The 18,100-nt window shown below is 45.6% G+C and overlaps 1 protein-coding gene across 6 annotated transcripts in view; it reads right to left on the reverse strand.

Moving 5' to 3' along the window:
- PACS2 (phosphofurin acidic cluster sorting protein 2) overlaps window positions 1-18,100 on the reverse strand; it is a 1,098,307-nt gene that overhangs the window by 48,119 nt on the left and 1,032,088 nt on the right. The gene's annotated exons all lie outside the window — the stretch shown is intronic.

An 18,100-nucleotide genomic window follows, 5' to 3' on the forward strand; every position in this document is an offset into this window, starting at 1 on the left:
ACCCCCCGCCCCGCCCTGCCCCCTCAGACTGACAAGGTCCAATAAGTTGGATGCCACTGACTGGTGAGGGTGCAGGCTGGGGAGAGACCCAAAGCATGATGAAGAAATAGAAAGAAATAGCCCGGCTGCTGCACACCTCACCTGGCCCAAGTAGTTAGCAGGTAAAAGCAGCCTCAGCTTGATTCATGCAGGCCACATTCCCAACATATACAAGTGATAATAATTTGTAAGTCCATGCTCCAGGGAAAGGAATCCTCCAGATAGGTCCACACCTAGTCAGGACAGGCTTAATGTAAATACAGCCACTGCAAGCAACTCTAATGCCAATGCTTAATAGGCTTTGCTGCTTTCTTCAATTCAGGGAAGAAACCATAATTTCAAGCGCCTGTGGTAGTGAGCCCTTGTAGATCGCCAACTCAGGGATCCCCAGGGTGCGGAGTCTAAGCCCCAGCCTGCTTCTTCACCAGAGCAAACTAGGAGGCGAGCCAGGAAGTGATGGAAGGGAAGGAAATAAAACCCAGAGAATAGCAGACGACACCTCTCCTCAGGACTATATCCCTTCCAGTCAATTGGATACAAAAGCTTCCCTCTGATGAATTTGGAATCCAAGATTTGCTTAACTTCACACTGATCCGAAGTACTCACTATTGGGAAGGACGATGAGGACGGGAAAACCTGTTGATGATGTACGGTCTCAGATGAGAAACATGGAAAACATCAGGGATTCTCAGATGTGAAGGGAAGCGAAGTTTGAAAGGCAAAGATTGACCTGGCGTAGGATGGTACAGGGACCGGTGAAACAAGGAGCCAATTTCATAGAGGGTACTCGTAGACGGATATTATTGGTAGAGAGCCAAAGCTTGTCATCAGGGATAAATGTGGGACGCACCCAGCGATGATGATCTGCAGATACTTTGTACTTGGAAGCTGACAGATGTAACATTTGCCTCTGAAGGAGTAAGAATGGGAGAACATAAGTCAGGCAGCTGGGCTGGAGCAGACACCAGTAACCAGGATGAAGGGTCTGGTGAGGAGGCTGCCAGGGAGGATACAGGAGTAGGCGTGAAGGCTTTGATTTGTAAAGTGGGCATGACAGGCTGTGCTGTGCAGAACAGGAACCTGGGGAAGGCACTGAAGCTATTAATGTGGAAACCATGACTGGGTCCAAAGCAGCTGAGGGGAGTAGGGTTATTGGGGTCTCCGCAGACAGGGCATACGAAGCTGGGAACTCAGATGGTATAGAGGTCACAGATGTTGCGGCCTCCACCCATCTAGAAAGTAGTGAAGTTGAAGCTCTGAGCTGCACAGTATGTAAAGGAACCAATGGTTTAGGCAGCAAAGAGGGTAAGGAACTAGAGGTGGACAGCACCGGAAGGGGGCCTGCAATAGGAGTAGGCAGGGGAGCAGCTTTATGACAAAAAACATCTTGGAAGGCCTCACAATGTTGAGGGAGCATCGAAGAGGTGGTGACCTCCGCCACAGGTACAGAGCGAGGTGGGAGCACCTTAGGGAGACAAGTCTGATGGCATTGTGGCCCGCATGACAATACTTGGCCAGAGTTCCAGTCAAGATAGGGTGAGTGTTTCTGCAACCATGGAAGTCCAAGAATGATGGGACTTGAAGACTTAGAGAGGATCAGGAAGGAGATTTCCTCATGATGAAGAACACCAATATGCATAGTTATGGAGTTCGGAAACGTAGAGGTCCTATGGCCAAGGTAGAGCCATCAACTGCAGATACTGATAGGGGCGTCATCAAGGGGACAAGAGGAATGCCCAGTTCAGCGACCAATGATTGCTAGATGAAGTTCCCAGCTGCCCCAGAGTCCACATAAGCAGAAACTTGATACAATTTCAGGGCCCAATGAATAGAGACAGGTATGATAAATCGAGGGTAGGTGGCGGAATTCAGGTTCTGGTCTAGATCACCTCCCTCAGAGTGACCTAGACCTGAGAGTTTCCCGAACGGACTGAACAGGACTTAATTATATGACTTTCAGCCCCACAGTAAAGGCATAGACCAAGTCTTAGGCAACGCGATCGCTCTTGTGGAGTGAGGCGCGTTCGGCCTGCCTGCATAGGCTCTTTGGATGCCAGTACAGTTGTGGAGGTAGATTGATCATGGGATTTCTGGAAAACAGAAGTGAACGAACCCACTGGGGGGGGGGGGGTCAACGTGGACCAGCCCTTTTCCAGATCATGCTCCTGGAAGCGGACATCGATTTGGATGCTAAGAGCAATCAAGTCATCCAGGGTGGTGTGTATGGTTCTTCCAGCTAGTTCATCCTTAATACAGTCTGCTAGACCCTGCCAATAGGTTGCAGAAAGGGCCTCATTATTCCATGAAAGTTCCAAAGCTAAGGTGCGAAACTGAACCAACAGTCATGATACCTTGAGGAAGCCGAAGAAGAGCTCCCGCAGCAGGTGAAGTCCTGCCAGGAACATCAAATGTTTTACGGAAAGCCTGCTGGAAGGCTGGGAGACTGGGAATAGTAGCATCTTGACGCTTCCACAGTGGCGAGGCCCAAGCCAGTGCTTCACCAGAAGGGAGGAAAATCATGTACGCCACCTTGGAATGGTTAGCAGGGATATGGTTGGCTGCTAGTTCAAAGTGAATTGAGCACTGATTGATTAAGCCCCGACAAGCTTTGGGATCACCAGAGAAGCGAGGCAGTGGAGGCAACTGGAGTTTCGAAGGACTGTGTTCCACTGGAGGAACAGCGGGGTCAGAGCAGCAGGAACCGGAACAGGAGCTGAAACAGAGGGTGAGGAAGTAGACACAACCTGCAGCTGATCCAACTAGGAGGAAAGTTCCTGGAGACACTGCATAATTCATTCTTGATAGGCCTGCTTGACATCGACTCTTTGCGCCAAACACTGAAGTTGTTCCAAGAGAGGTTGCGGTGTCTCCGAGGAGCTCATGACCTGAGCAAACTGTCAAGCTCGTGTGGTAGTTAACCCTTGTAGATTGCCAACTCAGGGTTCCCCAAGTTGCGGAGTCTAAGCCCCAGACTGCTTCTTCACTAGAGTCCCTGATGGTGGGGATGGACTTGCAGCAACCTAGAACCAGGTCGCGGCCCCTAGGAATGCCCAGCTGCAGATGCGGAGACCTCTCACGTGACCAGAGTGTAATGGCAGGAGAGAAAAGGAAATCCGATAGACAAGCTGAGGTCAGAACAAGCGGAAATCAAGCACAGTCAGTGGACGAAGCCAGGGTTGGTATACAGGTAGGAAAACTGTAACGGGCATAGAGTACCCTCAGAAAACAGTAGTTTAAAAGAGAACCAACAGTGGTGTAAATAAAACCAATAGCTTTATTATACTTCACAAAAATTGGTAATAGACCTAATTAGGTCAAAGGATCCTCCATTCACATCAATAAAATGGATAACGTTATCACTTTAAAATGGCCCGGGCTACACTCACTAAGAATGTAACATAGTATTACTACTTTATGTCTTATGTGAGCATAATATGGGGGTCAACAGGTCAGAGTCTTGCATAGTGAACTAGCCACTTTGTCAGTATGTCAAAACCCAAGACTCTGAAACCACTCTCCAACAAGGACAAGGTCCACAATGGATCCAGGACACTTGTAAATGAACAAAAAATTGGGGCAATCAATTCGTAGAGTTGACCCAATATGTACCCGCAGGTTAACAGCTTACCTCCCATATAAAAAATGGCAGTCACAAAAATTGCTAGTATTAGCCACATCAATATGACACCTCACAGTAATTACTATATAGGTTGACACATTCACTTTCCCTATAGGGAATGGCAATCACAAAACAAATATTGTAAACGTTGACCTCACAGTTGAATATTACCCATTGAGTGATTAGGTAGTATGTTCATTCAAAAAAAAAAATCCACTTCATTAAGCTACATGTGGATTAAAGACAATTAAAGCGGCAGCTTCAATTACCATCAATGGGTAGTAATGTCAGTATTGTATGATAAAACAATAAGGCCCCTTTAACCTGAGCCCAGGTGTAGGTGATTAGATTATCTCCTAATCACTATGTTGACATAGATGACATTAATTCCCCACTGGAAGTAAAGGCAAATAGCCTTATGAAAATGAAAGTGGAAGATTAATAGCTCCAAGATGATGAGACCAATGAGTCCCGTTCAGTCCTAGATATATTGATCTCATGAAATTACAGTTAGAATAGAGGCTCAGATAGCCTAATATTGAAGAGTTGAAGGATATGTGATCCAATATAGTAAACTCAGTCCAATTTATTCACTATTGCAACAAAAGTAGTGTCCAAAGTCAGCATTGACCATTATGAGGTCACTATATGTCAGTGTGAAAAACCGGCCTATGTGTAGAGAAGTGCTCAGTTGCTGATACGGCCATTGCCGCTGAAAAATTGTGCCCTCAGGCTCTCACCACTCCAGGGAAATGTTAGGCATATAGTACCAGCATGGCAGACTTCACGTAGTAAGATTGTGACGACTTGGCACACATCTGGATATTCGGATCATCCATGTCCTCCAAAGAAACGGACCGAGCTGGACAGAGTGACCCCATATAGGTAATAGTATTGGTAGCTGCTCACAGCGGTATTCCCGGTAGTGTAACTGAGGCGGTGTGCTCATTTACTGCCCCGCTCGGAGTGGCGTGAGGCGGATCAGCGTAGGCAGCCAGATCCTGGGCTACACCTACGGGAATGGGCGTGTGCTGATCCACCTCACACCGCTCCGAGTGGGGCAGTAGATGAGCACACCGCCTCAGTTACATGTGGCTTATTGAAGTGAATTTTTTTTTGAATGAACATACTACCCAATCACTCAATGTGTAATATTCAACTGTGAGGTCAACGTTTACAATATTTTTTTGTGATTGCCATTCTCTATAGGGAAAGTGAATGTGTCAATCTATATAGTAATTACTGTGAGGTGTCATATTTATCTGGCTAATACGAACAATTTTTGTGACTGACATTTTCTATATGGGAGGTAAACTGTTAACCTGCGGGTACATATTGGATCAACTCTACGAGTTAATTGCCCCAATTTTTTCTTAATTTACAAGTGTCCTGGATCCATGGTGGACCTTGTCCTTGTTGGAAAGTGGTTTCAGAGTCTTGGCTAGTTCACTATACAAGACTCTGACCTATTGACCCCCATATTATGCTGACATACAACGTAAAGTAGTAGTACTATGTTATATTATTCGTAAGTGTGGCCTGGGCCATTTTAAAGTGATAACATTATCCATTTCATTGATGTGAATGGAGGATCCTTTGACCTAATTAGGTCTATTATCAATTGTTGTGAAGTATAATAAAGCTATTGGTTTTATTTACACCGCTGTTGGTTCTCTTTTAAACTACTAGTTTCTGAGGGTACTCCATGCCCTCTACTGTTTTCCAATGTGTTTCTTGAGGACCCCACCTTAATTTGCTCAAGGTGAGTCGGTGAATACCATAGCATTGAACCTGAGGGCTCCCTAATTAGAGAGTGGTAATAATAATAAAACATGTAATATGTAGGTTTTATCTTTTGAGTATTCTTATTTGGTATACAGGTAGTCAGATACAGGAGCAGCATCAGACAGGAGCTCAGAGAACTAAGAAGTTTCTCAGGCAAACTGGGCTAGACTGAGCATGTCCTATATAGACAAGCAAACTAGGAGGCGAGCCAGAAAGTGATGGAAGGGAAGGAAATAAAACCCAGAGAATATCAGACAATACCCATACAGTGAAGGAAATAAAGTATTTGATCCCCTGTTGATTTTGAATGTTTGCCCACTCACAAAGAAATGATCAGTCTAAAAATCGAATGGTAGGTGTATTGTAACACTGAGGGACAGAATAGCAACAAAAAATTAAAAAAAAATGCATGTCTAACAAATGATGCACTGATTTGCATGTTCATGAGGGAAATACGTATTTGATCCCCTTCACAAAACATGACTTCTTGGTGGCAAATCCCTTGTTGGCAATCACAGAGGTCAGACGTTTCCTGTAGTTGGCCACCAGGTTTGCACACATCTCAGGAGGGATTTTGTCCCACTCCTCTTGGCAGATCCTCTCCAAGTCATTAATGTTTGGTGGCTGACATCTGGCAACTCGAACTTTCAGCTCCCTCCACAGATTTTCAATCAGATTAAGGTCTGGAGACTGGCTAGGCCACTTCGTGAACCACTCCTTTGTTGCCTTGTCCGTGTGTTTTGGGTCATTGTCATGCTGGAACACCCATCCACGACCTATTTTCAATGTCCTGGCTGAGGGAAGAAGGTTCTCACCCAAGATTTGACGGTACATTGCCCCATCCATCACCCTTTGATGCGGTACAGTTGTCCTGTCCCTTTAGCAGAAAAACACCCCCAAAGTAGAATGTTTCCACCACCATGTTTGACAGTTGGGATGGTGTTCATGGGGTCACAGGCAGCATTCCTCCTCCTCCAATTCTTGTCGGCGTAGTGTGTTACCAATTGTTTTCTTGATGACTGTGGTCCCAGCTGCCAGGAGATCATTGACAAGATTCTCACGTGTAGTTCTGGGATGATTCCTCACTATTCTCATGATCATTGACACTCCACGAGGTAAGATCTTGCCTGATGCACCAGGAATAGGGAGACTGACAGTTGTTTTGTGTTTCTTCCATTTGCAAATGATTGCACCAACTGTCGTCACCTTTTCACCAAGCTGCTTGGCGATAGTTTGGTAGCCCATACCAGCCTTGTGTAGGTCTACAATCTTGTCCCTGACATCCTTGGACAGCTCTTTGGTCTTTGCCATGGTGGAAAGTTTGGAAACTGATTGTTTGATTGCTCCTGTGGACAGGTGTCTTTTGTACAGGTAACAAAATGAGATTAGCAACACTCCTTTTTAAGAGACTGCTTCTAATATCAGCATGTTACTGTGATGAACGCGGCATCAGACCCCTGACCTTCTCACCAAACTCGTGACCGAAGGACTAGCCAATCTAAAACCACGATGTCACGTGCGTAACAATGCCACACCCAGCTGCACCCTGCACAATGATTTTCTTGCTAATTGGACCACAATCTATGTATCGGCAGCCTGGGAGCGATTGTTACTGGGTCAGGTTAATTACGCAATTAACCCTTCATACTGCCACCACCTCCATTTTGTACAGAGAAAGAGGAAACTCGGCAATATCAGCTATAACACTATAATGGTTGAGATTATCGTCTGTATAACATGGTCACCGCAGGCCGGTTATACAGAGGGTTAAAAAAACACAGTAGCGCTCTTTTTAGAGGCAGGAATTCATAAATTGCAATAAAGAGCTATAGAAACAGTTCAACACTTTCAGAAGGAAAGATTTATTATTACAAGGTCAAAAAGGTGCAATAAAAATATTTACAGAAAAAGATGTCACCAATATATATATATAAATATACAGAGAACAACAGCACAGCAAAGAGATAACAGGGAGAAGTTAGAGGGTTAAGGTACTTGCCAAAGTCCTGGGTTAGCAGATCAAGTTTCAGAGCGAAAGGGCAGTCTCCCAAGTTGGTTCTGATGTTAAACGGGAGAATTCTTCAATTTAACTCTCTTAGGCCTGACAGCTCATTTTGTGGCTCCCCAGCAGGGGGTGTCTCTGAAGTCAAGGACCAATACCCCATTTAGGGCGTGAAGGTCTGGGTGTAGACCTAAACTAGAGCCAAAATCTCTTTTAGTTCATAACTTTCCATCTGCACTTGCTGGGCTCTGACCTCCTGTGACACTCCTAACCCAGGGGCCATATGTCAATGTGTATGAACAGAGAGGAAAAGGGGAGAATGAGGGGGAAGTATATTTGTACAAGATGGAGGATCCTTCGCCAAGATGGAGGTTGAAGCCAAAATGGTTGAACCGCGTCCATCTCTGGGTGTACGCAACACTGCTGTGCTGATCAAGTGAGTGGTCACGGGTGAGCACCAGTCAGCTATGACTATCCGGATATCGTGGCGACTGCCGGGTTGCCCACCTGTTCAAAAAACAATTCGGCTCAGGGGTGTCATCTGCTAACATATTAATAAGTAGCTTCTTGTCGAGGTAGAGAAGGAGATTTCCCTCTCCCATCTTCTTCCTCAGGCCTAGGACTACATCTGGCTCAAAGGTAGTGGCGCCTGTGTGCCCCGGAACCAGACAGGTGAATTCTGGAACTCGCCTCCCAGATGTGTCCACAGATACCTTCATCGAAGATGAACAGTCCTCTTTACATGCTAGCATCCAGGACACCAGTTCCGCCAGTTTCCTGTCTGCCAGGTCAGTCACAGGTCCAGCTGAGCCAGGATAGTTGCACCCAGGCGTCTTACCGTAGCCAGCTGCACCCAAGACTGACGTAACCTGCTTTTTGGTCTGGGGAGTAGGCCAGGCCACAACTGCCTCAGTCTCCCCATGCCCAGACCTTTGGGGGTCTCTTCGTTACCGGTGGTTCCCAAAGCTGAACCACTGACATGCCCATCTGACAGTTACCCTTCTCGACTGTCAGACTAGGCACGGGCAGTTGGTTCCTGCCTAGTGACAGGGGCCCAAGTTGCTCTTCCCAGACAGGGCCGAACACCGCAAGGCCCCTACAGTGGGCAACTGCACCCAGTTCCACTCTGCATTGCAGGTCATTCCTGACCCCTGGGGAAGTGATTGGTGCGTTCTCAACCCCAACTAGCTTTCCCGTGAATTCAGGCAAGCCACATGGGGTAGTGAAGGCTGACTTGTCCTGAGCCTCCTGGGTTAGAGATGGTGGCCCATACCCCCTGCTCAGGTCCATGATGGTTAAACAGCGGGCACCTTCCGGAGGCTTCATTACCTCATGGCCCCTGGGCATGGGGTGTGCCACACCCACAGGACTGGCACTCAGTTTTCCAAGGTCCTCAAAAAGCCTGGTCATCTGATCCTGTTTGGGGATCGAGACTACCGGGGATGCCCAGACTCTAGCTGACCCCTGGATCCCTGACTGCGCCATTCCCTCGATCTCTTTGGCCCATTCAGCCCGCAAGTCCTGGGAGGTGAGGTTGGCTGAAGGCATGAGGGAAAGACACACTCTGCCGTCCAACTCCTGAACAGCAAGGTGAGCTCTCCCCGGGCCCTCCCGAATCCAGACACCATCTATCAGCGGCATTGTCAGCAGCTTCTGTACCTGCGTGGAAAGGAGAGGTGATTGGAGCTGAGGGCCGCAGCCCCCTCTCTGAGATCCGATGATCCCCTCCAAGGAGACCCCTCGCACTTCCAATCATGGTGTGCGGTCACTGCCTAGGACACATGTTTCTCTGCCTGGTGACATACCAGGACAGATCAGATCACATGACATGCTTTCAATCTCCAAGCCCCCAGCGAATAACAACAGGGAAGCTCTCAGCTAGCTGGCCTCTGAAGGTCATTTGGGGATTGCTTTTCAGGGCTGCCTTATGCGTGGAACTACAAGTCCCAGCCAGCTGCCCAATACCACGCAGGGCCAATGGCTGGGCATTTATCAAGGCACAATCTTTTGGGCCTGGGCAAGGAACAGGCCTATCCAGACCATCCCTTTGCTCAGACCCCAGAGATTGTACCTCTGCCCCCTTCACAGCACTGTGGGTGACCCACAACAATGAAAATGCATAATTTGTTTCATCATGACCATCATAATCATCATTAGCATTAGCAACATTCTCATCAACATTACTGACATTATCAATATCAGCATCATCATCATCATTTGTTCCATAATGACCATCATAATCATCAGTAGCGTTACCAACATTATCATCAACATTACTGACAATATCAATATCCGCCTCATCGTCATCATTATCAACAGTTACGTTGATAATATCAATGACACATGCGTTCGATACCTCCCCAGGCAAGGGGATTTCTTCTCGTTCTCCAGCTAACGGAGAATCCTGTAGCCCCACTCCATTCCCAGCCCCCTCCCTCTGTCCATCCATAGGTTGCCTAGATATTACTCCAACATCTGCATACAAGTACCTTGGCATGTCCAGAGACTTCCAGGGGGCCCTTCCAGGTATTCTCGGCAGGGGCATAATAGGAAACAAGAGTGCCTAAATCAGCACCCAATAAAAAAGGTGTGGCAAATTCATCCGAGACCCCCACCTCCCTCATCCCCCTTCCCGCACCCCAATCAATGAATACCTTTGCACAGGGTATGCGTGAACAGGTCCCCCCAACTCCTGTGAGGGTAAGGAACTTTCCTGGGACGAGGTTCCTTTGCTCAATCACCTCTGGCCGGATCAAGGTGACTTCTGCCCCGGTGTCCCGGAAACCAGTTACAGACCGGTTACCCACAGTGACTGTCTGCAAGTTGGCAGGCAGAGTTGCTGGTCAGCTGGTCAGATGATGTCGTCTGCTTCTATTCAGGGCACTGCGTCCTGAGATTTCCGGCTTTCCCACAGGTGAAACATCTGTGGTTGTCAGGCAGGGATGGCTTGGCTCCAAGTGCTGCTGGTGTGGACGGAGGGGAAGCTTGACTCACCGACGTAGGAGGGGTTGCTAGGGGCGATTTTCCCCCTTTCCAGTCGTTCGGAGGAGCCTTGCGATGCTCAGACACTCACGTGTGGACGAAGGTGTCTGCCAAATCGGCTGCAGCTTTAGTAGATGCTGGCTCTCTCTCCAAGACAAACTGAGCTCGGCCGGGCAGATGTGTAGGAGTTGATCCCGTATCATGAGATCTTCTAAAGACTCGTAGGAGTCAGCTTTCAGTTCCTTAGTCCACTGTCAGAATGTGGTGCGTAAGCGACTTGCCACATTCATGTAAAAGTCCCCAGGTCCCTTTTGCATGGACCTGAACCGCTTGCGGTACACTTCCGGGGTCATCTGGTACTTCCGGATAATGGCATCTTTAAAAACTTTGTAATAGTCGTCCTGCCCCTCTGGCAATTCAACAAACGTGTCCAGGGCCTTGCCTCATAGCCCTGGTGTCAGGTACTGAGCCCATTGAGCGGGGGCACATGGTTGCTGCTGCTGCTGGAGCCTCGCCATCTTCAGCTCGTGCTGACGATCAGCTTCCCTCTGCACCGCCTCTCTCTCAGCTTGGCATTCCGCAGTTTCTCTGTCAGACGCTGCTTGGCATTCCTCTCTGTCAGCCTGGCATTAAAGGAACCCCAGGTATGCCTCAGAATCGGTCTCCTGGATGCGTTTCAGGGCTTCCTGCATCTGAGGAGAGTCGCTGCTGGTTACAAGCACTCTGTTGCTGGCCCACTAAGGCGGTGGTGTGACGGTACCGTTCGGTGATCCTTCAGTGTCAGTCTCTGTGTGCCCATCCTGCGAGGCCATCTCTGAGCCACTGGGATTAGAGATAGCGGGAACCCCTGCATGGTCAAGTTCCCCCGAGTTCTGATCTGCTCAGATATCATGTTCCAGTAGGTCCCGAATCAAATCTTTACAAGTTTTGCGATCGACGTCCATTCCCCGTGAGGCACATAGGAAGCAGAAAAAGGAGGGAGCTGTTGCTATAGGTCTCTCTCTATATATATAAAAAATATGCACCGCTTGTTTCTAAGGACTGTTTCCACAAAGGTTACAATCCTTCAGTGCAGAGCCAATTTTTAACACTGCACTGAAGCTCTTAATGCAACTATCCCACGTACGCTGCCAACCAATATGTAAGGATCCCACGATCGCTGCCACCAATATGTGACCAAACTCATGACCGAAGGACTAGCCAATCTAAAACCGCGATGTCACGTGCGTAACAATGCCACACCCAGCTGCACCCTGCACAACGATTTTCTTGCTAATTGGACCACAATCTATGTACCGGCAGCCTGGGAGCGATTGTTACTGGGTCAGGTTAATTACGCAATTAACCCTTCATACTGCCACCACCTCCTTTTTATACAGAGAAAGAGGAAACTCGGCAATATCAGCTATAACACTATAATGGTTGAGATAATCGTCTGTATAACACGGTCACCGCAGGCTGGTTATACAGAGGGTTAAACAAACACAGTAGCGCTCTTTTTAGAGGCAGGAATTTGTAAATTGCAATAAAGAGCTATAGAAACAGTTCAACACTTTCAGAAGGAAAGATTTATTACTAAAAGGTCAAAAGGGTGCAATAAAAATATTTACAGAAAAAGATGTAACCAATATATATATACATATACAGAGAACAACAGCACAGCAAAGAGATAACAGAGAGAAGTTAGAGGGTTAAGGTACTTGCAAAGTCCTGGGTTAGCAGATCAAGTTTCAGAGCGAAAGGGCAGTCTCCCAAGTTGGTTCTGATGTTAAACGGGAGAATTCTTCAATTTAACTCTTAGGCCTGACAGCTCATTTTGTGGTTCCCCAGCAGGGGGTGTCTCTGAAATCAAGGACCAATACCCCATTTAGGGTGTGAAGGTCTGGGTGTAGACCTAAACTAGAGCCAAAATCTCTTTTAGTTCATATTTTGGCTCATAACTTTCCATCTGCACAAGTGACACTCCACCCGCGGGTAGATTATTATGCAGATACGTCTGAGGATTGATTACATATGAAATATGAAATTATACACTGAATGGTTCACGAGATCTACTTTTCTGCTTTCCTATGTATCCCAGCCAAGGAGAGTGACCTACCAAACTGTTAGTCTCCTCTTGGCCAATCTGACGATATGCCTGGTTTTTATATAAGTCTCTCATATTACAAGATATGAGACATAGGGGAAAAATGGATTTTTAAAAGTGTTATCTGGTCGTGCTTCTCTGGAATTCCTTTGAACTCCTCGGAAGGCTTGCGTTATCTTTTACGAGGTGCTAGGTTGCACAAGTTCTTTGGACAGCGAGGCCCCAGCTCCCTTGGGTTTTTTATAGCTCGTAGCCCCCTGCTGGGCTCTGGCCTCCTGTGACACTCCTAACCCAGGGGCCGTATGTCAATGTGTATGAACAGAGAGGAAAGGGGGAGAATGAGAAGTATGTTTGTACAAGATAGAGGATCCTTTCCCAAGATGGAGGTTGAAGCCAAAATGGTTGAACGACATCCATCTCTGGGTGTACGCTTGCGACAGTTACCTGTATGAAAGACACCTGGTAGCCAGAAATCCTGCTGAATGATAGGGGATCAAATACTTATTTCCCTCATGAACATGCAAATCAGTGCATAATTTGTTAGACATGCATTTCTTTTGAATTTTTTGTTGCTATTCTGTCTCTCAATGTTACAATACACCTACCATTCGATTTTTAGAATGATCATTTCTTTGTGAATGGGCAAACATTCAAGATCAGCAGGGGATCAAATACTTATTTCCTTCACTGTAAGTGAGCACAGACAAACCACACATGTGAAAGGAATCAGGAAAAGCACTGCAGCAAGGAGGTAAGAATACACAAACAAGAAACTGCAGGTTAACTTGTGACACATAGCTATAAACAACCACAAGAAGCACGTGCACCAGCATTACCATAAGACTTTAATGAATAAAAAGATGAATGTCAAACACCACACGAAAATAAACGGTCAATTGCATGTATCAGTCCTACAAGCCACTGGGAGCACATCAATGCACCAGGGCACATCTTTCACGTTTCGATGAAGAGACCCTCTTCCTCAGAACTCTGAGGAAGACGATCTCACCCTCGAAAAGCATACGTTGCGCCACGGTGAATGGATGTGCTTCAGGTGGCTTGTTGGACTGTTACATGCAATTGACCTTTTAATTTTTGTTAGTAGTTTGGAACTCATCTTTTTATTCATTAAAGTCTTATGGTAATGCACTAGGCTGGTGCGCTTTCTTCTTGTGTTTGTTTTTATGCTCCCAATCTGTTTTGCCCCACCCTCTGGGCTTAATCATGGAGCTGTGGGTCTGCTGGTGGCAGGGGAATAAATACCATCATCTGCTGCCTCAGTATTGGTATAAGTAAACCACTCAAAAAACTTGGGTTTGTTATTTTCATTCTTTTTTTAATCTATTGATTTTTTGTATTTACTACAGAAACAATTGAGTACTGTCCGTGATACTTTTTTTAGTTGCACTAACATACAATTTTGAGGACAAGCTTTCGGGGTATGTCCCCTTCTTCAAAGTCCAAGCAGTACTATTACAAATCACAAAGTTTAAGCAGAATGTTAGAAGGGATGAAAAAAAAAAGGCTACAGAAAGATACAGCAAAAGGAGGGGGGGATACTACACTCACACAGAGGGGGTCAAGCTAGCTAATAGTCATAAAACTGTTGGATAATGAGTGAGGAATCCCATGTCCAAGTTAAGGCCATTATCTTTTGTGTCAAATAGAATTATCATTCTTAGTTCAAAAGTTTTTCTTTCCTGAATGGATTTGAATTTTCCTTTCAGAAATAAAACATTGAGGTCTCCCATTGTGTGGCCTGGTTGTGTGAAATGGGGTCCTACAGGTGTGCAGAGGTCATCTTCTTTATGTTTTTTGATGGTATGTCTGTGCAAATTCATCCTTGTTTGCAACTTCTGTCCTGTTTCGCCAACATAAGATCCTTTGCTGCATTTTCTGCACTGGATAAGGTACACAACATTACTGGAGGTGCAGCTGTATGATCTGGAGATATTAAAGATCCCTTTTGAGTGTCTGACACTTTTTTGATGGATTGATTTGGTTGCACAGCTTGCAGCGTTTCTTATTGCAGGGTTTGCTTCCATTATTTGTGACATCATAATCAGAAGGAAGTTTCCTACTGATTAGCTTAATTCTGAGGTTGGGGGGTTGTCTGAAGGCCAGTATTGGGGGTTGCTGGAATATTTCTTTCAGAGTTCCATCCTCTGTTATGATGGGTTGTAAATCTTTGATTATTTTTCTTATTCCTTCTAGTGCTGGGTTGTATGTGGTTACTAGAGGTACATGGTTGTTTGTTTTTTTCTCTTTGTACTGAAGTAGATTTTCTCTTCGTGTTCTCAAGGCTGTGTTTATGCTGGTGTGGATAGTTTTGTCCTTGTAATCTTTCTTATGGAAGGAGTCTGCTAGTGTCCCGAGATGTTTATCTCTGTCTCTTGGGTCAGAACATATTCGGTGGTATCTAATGGCCTGACTGTGTATGATGGCACGTTTCGTGGGGGTGGAAGCTGGAACTGTGGAGGTAGTTGCATCTGTCAGTGGGTTTCCTGTATATTGAGGTGTGAAGCGTATCACCCCTGATGTATACTGTGGTGTCTAGGAAGTTGACGTGTGTTTGAGTATTCCATTTTTAGTTTGATTGATGGATGAAAAGTGTTCATCAATGAGTAAAATTGTTTTAGGTTTTCTTCACCTTCTGTCCATATGATGAAAATATCATCAATATAGCGATAGTATCTGTATGGTTTTTGTTCCATGCTGTTCAGGAATCTTTCCTCTAGGTCAGCCATAAATAAATTGGCATATTGGGGTGCCATTTTACTTCCCATCGCAGTGCCCATACATTGAAGATAGATGTCTTTATTGAAAGCAAATTACAGTCGGGCAAAAAAGTATTTAGTCAGCCACCAATTGTGCAAGTTCTCCCACTTAAAAAGATGAGAGAGGCCTGTAATTGGCATCATAGGTAGACCTCAACTATGAGAGACAAAATGAGAAAAAAAATCCAGACAATCACATTGGCTGATTTGGAAAGAATTTATTTGCAAATTATGGTGGAAAATAAGTATTTGGTCAATATCAAAAGTTCATCTCAATACTTTGTTATATATCCATTGTTGGCAATGACAGAGGTCAAACGTTTCCTGTAAGTCTTCACAAGGTTGGCACACACTGTTGCTGGTATGTCGGCCCATTCCTCCATGCAGATCTCCTCTAGAGCAGTGATGTTTTGGGGCTGTCGCTGGGCAACACGGACTTTCAACTCACTCCAAAGGTTTTCTATGAGGTTGAGATCTGGAGACTGGCTAGGACACTCCAGGACCTTGAAATGCTTCTTACGAAGCCATTCCTTCATTGCCCGGGTGGTATGTTTGGGATCATTGTCATGTTGGAAGACCCAGCCACGTTTCATCTTCAATGCCCTTGCTGATGGAAGGAGGTTTGCACTCAAAATCTCACGATACATGGCCCCGATCATTCTGTCCTGTACATGGATCATTCGTCCTGGTCCCTTTGCGGAGAAACAGCCCCAAAGCATGATGTTTCCACCCCCATGCTTCACAGTAGGTATGGTGTTCTTTGGATGAAACTCAGCATTCTCTCTCCTCCAAACACGACGAGTTGTGTTTCTACCAAACAGTTCTATTTTGGTTTCATCGGACTATATGACATTCTCCCAATCCTCTTCTGGATCATCCAAATGCTCTCTAGCAAACTTCAGACGGGCCCGGACATGTACTGGCTTAAGCAGGGGGACATGTCTGGCACTGCAGGATCTGATTCCCTGGCGGTGTAGTGTGTTACTGATGGTAGCCTTTGTTACATTGGTCCCAGCTCTCTGCAGGTCATTCACTAGGTCCCCCCGTGTGGTCCTGGGATTTTTGCTCACCGTTCTTGTGATCATTTTGACCCCACGGGGTGAGATCTTGCGTGGAGCCCCAGATCGAGGGAGATTATCAGTGGTCTTGTATGTCTTCCATTTTCTAATTATTGCTCCCACAGTTGATTTGTTCACACCAAGCTGCTTGCCTATTGCAGATTCAGTCTTCCCAGCCTGGTGCAGGTCTACAATTTTGTTTCTGGTGTCCTTCGACAGCTCTTTGGTCTTCATCATAGTGGAATTTGGAGTGTGACTGTTTGAGGTTGTGGACAGGTGTCTTTTATACTGATAACAAGTTTAAACAGGTGCCATTGATACAGATAATGAGTGCAGGAGAGAGGAGCCTCTTAAAGAAGAAGGTACAGGTCTGTGAGAGCCAGAAATCTTGCTTGTTTGTAGGTGAGCAAATACTTATTTTCCACCATAATTTGCAAATAAATTCTTTCCAAATCAGCCAATGTGATTGTCTGAATTTTTATTCTCATTTTGTCTCTCATAGTTGAGGTCTACCTATGATGCCAATTACAGGCCTCTCTCATCTTTTTAAGTGGGAGAACTTGCACAATTGGTGGCTGACTAAATACTTTTTTGCCCCACTGTAGTTGTGTGTAAGTACGAATTCAATGAGCTGTGTAACATCCTCAGCAGTGTATTTGTGGTTTGTTGAGGATGATAAGGATCTGTGACATGCAGCTAATCCATCCTTGTGAGGGATATTACTATACAGGGATACTACATCCATAGTCACTAGAAGTGTGTTAGATGGTAATTGCTGTATGTTGTTGATCTTGTTCAGAAAGTCAGTTGTGTCTTGCAGGAAACTAGCAGTGTTCATGACTAACGGTTTTACAATTTTTTCTACAAAGCCTGAGATTTGTTCGGTGAGTGTATTCATACCTGTTTTGATGGGTCTGCCTGGATTTCCTAGCTTGTGGACTTTGGGCAGCATGTAGAAGTCCCCGATTTCTGGATGATCCGGAATCGCATTTATAAGTTCTGAATGTAGGTGGGCTGGAAGTGTTTTAATGAGACCTTTTAATTGCTTTGTAAATTCCTGGGTCGAATCATAATCCAGTTTTTTATAGTAAATAGCATTTTCCAGCTGCCTCTGGCCTTCTTGTATGTATTTGTTTGTATCCATCACAACAACTGCTCCCCCTTTATCTGCTGGTTTGATGGTGATGGCCTGATTATTGCGCAAATCGTGTATAGCCCTTCGCTCTAGTGGCGAAAGATTGTACAGAATTTTCTTTTGCTGGGTGGATATCAGGGATGTAGCTTGCAATCTGAAGCTATCAATATAGGTGTCCAGTTTGGGATTGCGTCCTTGTGGAGGTGTGAAGCAGTTGTTCTTTTTCTTTGTGTAGCACTCCATTGTCCTAGGATTCCTTTCATTATTGTGGAAATATTCTTTGAGCCTTAGTCTCCTGAAGAAATCCTCCATATCTGACAATAAGTGTAAATGATCCAATTTGGTGGTTGGGCAGAATGTAAGGCCTTTGGAAAGGATGGTTAATTCTGGTTCGGAAAGTTTATGATTTGACAAGTTGATGATTGCAAGTTCCTCTGTTATATCCACATTTTCAGTCAGGTCAGCATTTACACAAGGGATCCCTTGGGCTTGGGATTCCGGATTAGATTCCAGGTCACTGATGGTAAGAGGTGTAGATGTTGGGTTGCTTTTATGTTTAGGTTGTATTCAAAAGGTCTGCTCTTGGTGCAGCTTCTGAAGTTTTTTTTGTTTCCCAT

Source organism: Staurois parvus, unplaced genomic scaffold (assembly GCF_062004578.1).
Source record: "Staurois parvus isolate SC_StPar_1 unplaced genomic scaffold, SC_StPar_1.0 ptg001032l, whole genome shotgun sequence".
In the NCBI taxonomy this organism is placed as follows: domain Eukaryota; kingdom Metazoa; phylum Chordata; class Amphibia; order Anura; family Ranidae; genus Staurois; species Staurois parvus.